Source organism: Antedon bifida, chromosome 4 (genome assembly GCF_963402885.1).
Source record: "Antedon bifida chromosome 4, ecAntBifi1.1, whole genome shotgun sequence".
Taxonomy (NCBI): domain Eukaryota; kingdom Metazoa; phylum Echinodermata; class Crinoidea; order Comatulida; family Antedonidae; genus Antedon; species Antedon bifida.
This window is the reverse complement of record NC_136229.1, coordinates 18,089,689-18,099,317: the sequence shown is the minus strand read 5'-3', so window position 1 is coordinate 18,099,317 and position 9,629 is coordinate 18,089,689.

The following is a 9,629-nucleotide window of genomic DNA, read 5'->3' as shown; positions in this document are numbered from 1 at the left end:
ATGATTAATGTCAGATTTTCCACACATTTCGAGTGTACAAATAAAACAAATTATTATATAGCTAACGGTATTTATTCTAACTATTTCATTCTTTTTAAAATAGAACAAAGTTTTAGCCATTATTAACCAATAAAAAATGAATGTACTGTAGCCATTAATTGATTAACCAATCAGAACACTTGAATTATAATGTTACCAGAGTTTGGCAGACTATGAGCTGGTTGGATGGATGACACATTGCGGTAATGGATGACACTTACATCTTACAAATAACGTAAGCATCTCAGCAAATCTATAAAATAATAATGATATTAATAGTGCCTTAGTATGTAAGACTATTTTTATGAAATGAAAGCACACTTTTAACTTAATTTGTGTACGTAAAAGATATCAAATTTTCTAGGCTAAGCATCTGCTTAAAAAATGACAGTCTGGCTGGTAGGAGCAGGAGGGTCCCTTCGTTTTCTTCACACCGTGACACTACAACTACTACCACGTGGGCTAGGCCTACATGGTACTGGTGATTCGTCATCACAAGGCCAACATTTTACAGAAAATGACTTGTACATCGTCATCATAATATGCAAAATTAGTTAACTTAAATGCACTAGAGCTACAAAAGTAGCCTACCTACCTATCAAAAATAACATACATAGGCCTAGGCTAGGTCTATTATTTAGCAGAGGATGGATAACCCACCGTGACAAGTAAGTGTGATACCTCATGGATATCTTATTTTGTAGAAATTGGTAAAGAATTTTCATTTATTTTGCAATTTAATATTAACAACTTCCGAGAGATGTACTGTAAATGATTAAATTACAAAAAAGGGCATTTAATTGGAATTAAGCACTTTCTTGATGAATTCTTATTTACTTTATCAGACTACGTGCCGTCAGTCAAGGCAAAGGGCTATTTTTGACAAAGACAACAAGTAACTTCTACTGATATATGACCTGTTGATTTCTGCATGACTTCATCATTTCACCCCAGATTTCACTCTGTAATAGTACAAAATGATTTTATCAGACCGTAGGTTCTATTGACAAAATCATCTTGAAGGCCTAAATAATAATATAACTATCATAGGAGATAGGAAGAGGTTGAAACTTAGTATGCAAAGAGTGCTTAGAAGGGCTTGATGTGTCATCCCTCTCAGCACATACATTATTTATATTGTAACCTTTGACATGTAATATGGAAGTGGCGGGTTAATTGAATAAAAGTTTACATTACAACCCTTCTCTGTAGAATTAATAGAATTCTCTATATTCAACTCATAAACATTCATTATTTGTATACTTTATATACTTATGCCATAAATATATCCAGCTCGACCAATGGATCATTCTTCATAACAAAAGAATAAAATATATTCAGTATAAAATTTTCCATTTCTGTGTATTATTATTTGTGCAAATTACTTTATGTTTTTGATTATTTCTGCTTCATTTATTCCTTTCCATTTTGAGGGTGTACTTTGTTCAAGCATGGAGAAACTAAGTAAGTGAACTCTTTGCCTCTGGCTTTATCTTTTAGTGTGTTTTCCACAAGACTGAGCATCTATTATGGAGTGTCGGTTTGTGTTAGGTTTATGCATTTTACACTTAAAGACCTTTAGGTTTTGTCTGAATGCAGGCTATTTAATTGTGTAGGTTTTATACAATTATACAAAAGTCGGTTGAATTTTTTTATGACGTGAATTTTTATTGCTTTTTCGATTTAAACCCCTTAGGTTTTCAACAGATTAGGATTATTTAATTGTGTTGGTTATACAATAACATAAAGAGGTTAACAATACAGTTTTAGTTGCCTTTTCACTAAAAAAAAACTTAACTATTTAAAAAATATACTATTGGTTTATACAAATATATAAACTAAGTTTGTGTGATGTTTTGAATTCATAATTTTAATGAAGGTTAAAAGTTAAGGTCAGGTTTAGCTATCATGATTTAAAGTTCATTTCCTACCCCTTCCTTTAGACGACCACAAAGATCTGATTTCAGTTAGTTTTTCTGTCTTTACTTCAACAATTTAATTCTCAATAGTGATAATTGAGGTGAATTTTAAATCAATGTACTTTTATAAAATTATAAAATTCTTTATACCTACCTTTCACTTTGCAGTTAAGTGTATAATAAAATGTCAGTTTTGTATATTTATTGTGGCATTTAAGCTACTTTCAAACCATATTCTATCACGTTTATTCTCATCACGTTTATTCTTATCACTTTATCAACATTTGTAAAAACTTTAATGAAGAAATATCAATTAGAGATAGGAATGTTTAAAGCTTAATAATCCAACCCCCGGGAAAACTTGATTCAATCCTGATGCATCCTAAATCCTTTACCAAGTCAGGGTCTTTTTCCCTTTTAATCCACCCCGAAAGAGCCTCATGTTTCCCTAATCCTTTACAAAACTCTACCACCTTGAAAGAGAAGGAAGAAGCAAAGAATGTTAACTGGTATAATCCAACACTTTGTGTCTGTCGCAAGCTTTAAGAAGGACAAATAGTTTAACACTTAGTTTTATGCTCGTGTGGAGCTTTGGGTGGACTTTTGTACCGGTTTCAATAGTTTATTATTAACATTTGTCATACTATTATCATTTTTTAGTTCTCGTACTGATTTTGAAGGACTTTTATCATTGTTTAATTTTGGTAGAGTTGGTAATAATCTACAGCTTTGTACCTCTCACACACGAGAGAGATCAAAATGTTTGCTACTTAACAGTAGTCTTTTATAGGATTGTGTTCCTACTGATTTTGAAGGACTTAAGAATATTGGTCAATCTGGACAGCAAACAGAAGACAAAAAGTGTCTTTATACTTTTCAGGGACTTGCTTAATCACACACCTAGCTTTAATTGTTTACTTTCAAGTAACTGTAAGCAACCTGGTATTTGGTCCCTGGATTCAGAACAATTGCTGGTGGTGTATTGATGGGAGAACCTGGGCTTAAAGTTCTAGATTAATCTTTTTGAAAAGTTTTATTGTAACTTTAATAAATTAGTGAAATGTATGCTCTACAAATTATTTAAGTGGTGTTGTTCTGGTCCTCCATTATAATAAGTAAGATAATGTAAAGAAGAAGCCCATAGCCAGGATTTTTTGTGGGATGGAGGAAAGAGGTTCTTCTCCCAAAGTTCAAGCGAATGCAAGCTGTACTGTAGGAACCAAAAAAATAGAACAAATTGATTTATGTTTAATAGAATGAAATGTATATGCTGGTTTGGTAGGGATTAGCCAAAAAACACCAGGACCAATTTACTAGCAATTTTTGGTCAAGTTTGAAAGGGTGTTCATTTGAAATACTTGGCTTGGTGCTTGGATAAAATGTATGTATTGACTATAATCGAATCAGCTACCTTACAAATGGCAGAAGGTGTTTTCACAAGCCCATTGTAGATATTTTAGTAGTTTGTAGGGTTTGTAAAGTTTTTTAACCAAGTCCTTGGCTATAGGAAGACAACACAGGCTGTGTGACTTACAAATTGAGCTGTACGTCCTATCTCATTACCATTAAATCTATATATAGTTCAATAATTTAATATTACATTATATACTTTATAGAATTTGTAATTGGAGAGTGGGATAGAAGGAAGATGGGAAAGAAAGATGATGACAGAAAGATCTTGCTACAGAAAAGAGGAATGGAGAGAACTAGAGAATGGAGGGAAGAAAAAAAGTGTAGATAAGTTTAAATATTGAAAATATTAAAATTTATGATAAAATCTTGAAGGTGGATTAAGTCACAGAGTGGATGAGTAATAAAATAATTTTATAGATATAACATAAAAAGGGAAATGAACGTACAGCATGAACCCAACCTAGTTCCCTCTGATATGTGGTTTAGTATTCGAGGACTTGTTTGCAGAATGATACATGAGTTTAAAAATACTATCCCATCAGTAAAAAGGTATAGAAAATAGCTAGCTATTGTGAGTTATCAGAATTGATGTGATTATAAGCTTAAAGATGGTGGCAAATGGTTCGCAATAGGGGTCCAACCGGTTCACCCATCCCTCTTAAAGAAATCCTTTAAGCTACAAACGTAGAAGGATTGATAATGTAGATAGAGGGTGCACTTTTCTAAGGCAATACATGCAGATATAGGCTACTGTGCTAGTCTAGGTTTTAGACAGCGATTTGTCTTGATGTTTGTAAAACATTTTGGCACACATGTCATCGTGTCATAATTATACTTGAGCTGAAAAATTATTTTTAAATAAATCAAATCACCCACTGTGCATACAGTATCTGGGAAACTTTTTCAACAAAATATGAAAAATATTCATACTAAAAAATAAAATTATTTTTTACAGTAGACGGTAGAGAAACAAATTGTGGGGTGTCTAGAAAACTCAGATCTAGAAAACTCAGATCTCAGATATATCTGAGTTTTCTAGATCTGAGTTTTCTAGACACCCCAAATTGTGGTATGATGTAGGACGATGTCACATGGTTGTTAACCTTTCATAATAGACTCACTAGCTGCCATGAGAAGTTGGTTATTTTTTTTAATGACTTCCAATACTTTTAGAGGTAAAGTTATGGTACAGTACTTTTATAATTGTAACAATTATAATTGACCAATCAGATTTGAGAATGGCAAGTATACATTTTATTGCTATGGTTATAGAACCCATGTGGTAACGCTTGGTTTTTTTTTGTCATGCTTCAATGAATAATGTTCCACTTATTTCCAAAATTGACCAATCAAAACTTTGTTTAAGGGTGACTTTTCTTGAGTTATGTTATTTCATCCAATTAGAAGCAAGTTCACTTAACATTCTTTTTAGTTATTGATCCACAACAATAATAAATTAATTCCCCAGGTATCATTATATTATTTATGCATTTTTATACATGGAAACCTGTTATTTGATATTAATGTTTTCCCACAACATCTAAGAAAAAAAAACAACAATTAAGTATAAATATAAACACTATATATATCACAATTTTTTTACAAAACCTTTTTTGACATAAGTTTTTTTTCCACACACTTACTTTTAATTGTACAACTTGTATAATGAGCTCATATAACAACAGCTTATTAATTATATTGAATGAAGAACTATCTGCTATTTATTTATTTCGTCAGAAATGAACAAATATATAACAAAAACAAAAACAAAGAGTTCAACATACAAAAGACTGGTTAACCAAAAAGCGAAATGCATCACTGTCAAGTGGCTCACCAAAATGGGAAGGAGTTATACTGTTCAATTATAATTAAAATACTAATATTAGTTATATTAACAATTTCAAGAGCTCCTGAGTAATGCTATAGCTAAACACTAAAATATTATTTTTACAGACTACAAGGCACCAATATTTTTTGCATAATTGTATTTCAATAACCCAAGTGCAATTGTTTCATGAACATATTTGTGGCATTTTTATTGTCCAATATACTGTAGTTATACATTCAACTTAGAGGCACTATCAAATATTATGTCTGCCAGTATCCCATAAAATAATGAACTAGTTAATTAGTGGTCAGTAACAAGTTAACAAAGTTTAATATAAAACATATGAAATATGTTTAAAGGGTGGTATTGTTTAACACCTACGGTATTGTTCTGGCCAATGGGAGAAGGGTATACAGTGTTGTGTAATATATAATCATAAATTGTGTATGGCACCTGTTGATGAAGTATAATGAATGAAAGTATAACTAGAGTGAACTGTTGCTAGGGTATAGCCAGCTATAATTTTACTAAAATAGGTTTAGCATATGGCCGGCTATAAAAGTTTACCTAAAACAAAAACATTAAACTGTAAGATTTATACATTTTAACCTATTTTTGTTTGCTTTTAAAATTAAACAAAATGTAACCAGGTAGTCAGTTATTGATTAGTCGATACTTTATAGTACTTTAACAGTTTATATATTGTCAATATATCACCATCAGTGAAAAATATAGGATGTCTTCATTTTGACTTTCAGTAGTTACCCTATTGGTTTCAGGAAAATAGAACTCATTGTAGGGAAATTTAAAGCTCTGTCTACACTATCAAACTTGTTTGACAAAAAAGTGTGATGTGCTCAAATATGGTAGTGATATGATTAAATATGATAGTGATATGACATCATCATGTCCATATATGGGCACATCGCATCATTTTTTACATAAAGTTTGATAATGTAGACAGAGTTTAGATGAAACAAAGAATGATTGAATGCTTAGCAGAGAAAGAAAAAAGGGGAAGGTAAAGGAGGGACTTTTCTGTTTCAACTTCTGGGAAATTTAGACAGTAATACTTTATAAACAGGTGTTGGTAGTAATATCATGGAACTTGGCAAAACAGTAGTTGGATTGGGTTATTAACCAATCAGAATTGATTGTTGACAGGCTAACTAATTATATAAGTACCTTGAACCATTGCATTTTTAGTGCGTTTTATTTCTTTAAATGAAACTCAATTTAAACTAAATAAGCTGGAGTCTTGTCAATTATGTGGCAACTGTATAAGTTGAACTTTTTTGAAACTTTTCTATTAAAAAAAAATATTCATTGATATAACCGAAAAGCATCAAATACTGTATGTGCCCACTGTTTAATTTTAAATTGTTTATATGCTAAATAATGAAGTACCTATTAAATTAGGGCAATTTGTGCACATGATTAGTTTTAGTTCACGATATATTTGGATGTGTACAGTGAAACCTGCAATTTTTATCAAATGAAAAGATTTTTTTTTACATTTTTGTGGAGTTTACAGAATATTTGTGGAGTTTTTGTTGGTTACTTTAAATATTACTACCATTCTTTGAGTAAACATGATATCTCTAAATCATTTGTATATACATTCCAAGTTTAATTTGAGACACAACATTGAATGTACTATAGTTTTGTATGATATCGTCTAAAATTACGAAATCTCATGCAATATTCAACCTGCTGTGAGCATCTTTTCATTTTCTCATTCCTTTATTTTGAAAAAAATGTCCTCGCAATAATTGTAACAAATAAAATCAAAAAGTTCAACGAAATATATATAGGATATGATCACTAACAAGGTCACATCCTACCTTGCATTCAAACACCCAGAGGTTAAATTAGCCTCAAGGCATGATGGGAAAATAAATATCCACCAATCAGAACCACCGTCTCCTGTACTTTTTATGTCTGCTAATGAAATTTGACAAATTGAATTTTGCCAGATGCAGTGGATTCCGGAAAAGACAGCGTCAACAATTATTTTTATAAATGTAATCGCATCGAAAAGTTTCATATTTAATTCGTCATAGGACACAAAGTAAATTTAATAAAACAGAAATGAACTCAACTCGTTAAACGATTTTGTACTGCACAACTTGATTATGTACAAGCTTGGTATGACTGCTAATGTCTCTGTAAAAGTATAATTCTGCAAGGGCATGTTTCTACTGAAAAATTTGTCAAGTAGTTATAAGATCACGTTTAGCCTTATTTTACTCAGAATTGTTGTTTATCGTTTGGTGATCTCTTTGCGGATCAAATACAGAACACATAGCTGGAGTAATTTATATTGTGTATGACCTAACACAACAAACGTTTAGTTTCGAAAGCCGCCTTTCAAAGATCCTAGCCAGCCCACAAGTCGTCTATTTTTAAATTCTTGTTTCAAATTCTTCTCTAGTAAAATTTAGAGTATTTTTGTATGCACCTTTGATCTGATTTTCTGCTTAATCGACATTAAGCTATTTCATGTCAATTCATTTAATCTGACGTATTATCTCTCTTTGATCTTAAGACACTAGAAAATTTCCGTAGGCCGAGATTTTAAAGTATTTCACTTTGGTAAGAAGTTCAATTTTCGGAATTAACAGGTTTAAGCGCATAACAGCACCAGTGTTATGCTCCATATAAGACCAAAGTAAAGATTTATCCATTATATTCTTATATTAAAAGGATTTATGAAAACATTCCAAAGAATTGACATATGCAAGTCATCATATAATAAGTTAAAGAAGGCCAAATACTGCATGCAAGTCATCATGCAATAGTTAAGAAAGGGCAACTGCTAACATGTGCCCCCTGTGGATGAAACATTGAGGTCCAGGCCCTGTTGTTGGTAGGTTAATCGATATGGGGTACATGCTGTGGAGAGTGCTAGATTCTTGACCAAACAGCATGAAAGCGGGTGTTTATGTGTGGCTAACCCGTTGTTTCCTATCAAAAATATGTACTATTTATGTCAAAATTTGGACGTTAATGGTTTTACAAGTATGGTGAAGTTGTGCAGAATTAGTTTTTATGTAAATTTAAGATTACGATTTTTAGGGTGTGTTTTGGTTTAATATGGAGTTTATTTTAATATATAGGCCTACTTTATATTATTTTTAATTGCTGTATTGGGTGTCATGGGATATTAACATTATACAATAATATCAAATAACAGGTTTCCCTGTATAAAAATACATAAATAATAATACTCTCTGTGGAATTCATTTAAGAACCATTGTGGGTGATTAACTGAGAAATAAAATTGTTTCCAATTGGCTGAAAAGGTTACTATTATAAAGTCACCACTAAACTAAGTTCTGATTGGTCAGTTCTTAAATATAGGGGAAAAAAAGAAAGTTTTACCACATGGGTTCTATAACCATGGCAATAAAATGTGTTCTGTACTTCCTGAAATCAGATTGGTCTGTTTATAATTATTGAGAAAATGATGAAATATATACAGTGCATATATTTAAAAAACTTGTTATACATATTGCTTACCTGGATAAACCAACAATAGCCTATTCGCATCGAAGAGCAAGATATAACATAAAACATTAATTGAACACCCCTATCCACAATGGTATAGATTAAACAGATTGCACATTCATATACAAAATTGCAACAAAACTAAACTTCAAAGATACATACACATATTTGCAATGAATATTATTATAGAAACTAATGAATTTTGAATAATTATTACGTCCATGGTATTACCATCACATTTGTAAAACCATTTTAAAATATAATTTGTTGTGACATCTTTTAAAAGAATTCCAGACATTTAATAATCAATTCAACAACCTGTCATAGCTCATAGATTATAAAACATTTCACACCTTTCTACATTTTAACACTACAATCATACAAGCAAATTTGTTAAGAACGATTTGACGTATTCTTTTACATGTCAGATCTGTTGAAAGAATTTTTGATAATTTAGTGTATTCTGTCTAAACATATTAAGCTCACTGTCCATCATATGTATAGTGCATGTCCATTATCTTTCATTGGCAGTTGCCCTACTGCCTACTCCACAGGTCAATGTTTACATTACAGAATAAAATACAAACATTAACTTGACACATATCCCAACAACCAATCACAATTAGTCGTTATCAGAGTGATAGTTAACCCTTGAAAGTTCATCTGATGAACTCATAAGAATTTTGTTTTATGGAGAACACAAAAAGTGTGTATGAGATGAGTATGTGCTGCTTAGTCTAGCTAGGGTTCAACCTGTTCAGTCTAGGTTGAACCTTTTTTATGTGGTGTACCAGAACATCCCCCTTTTTAGTTCTTTAAATCTATATATAGTTTTTTTTTCAGCAAAACTTTGCTTGACTAATAAAACTTTCTACTCAATTTCTTTATTACATTTATAGCACATTCTGGTAGAAATCATA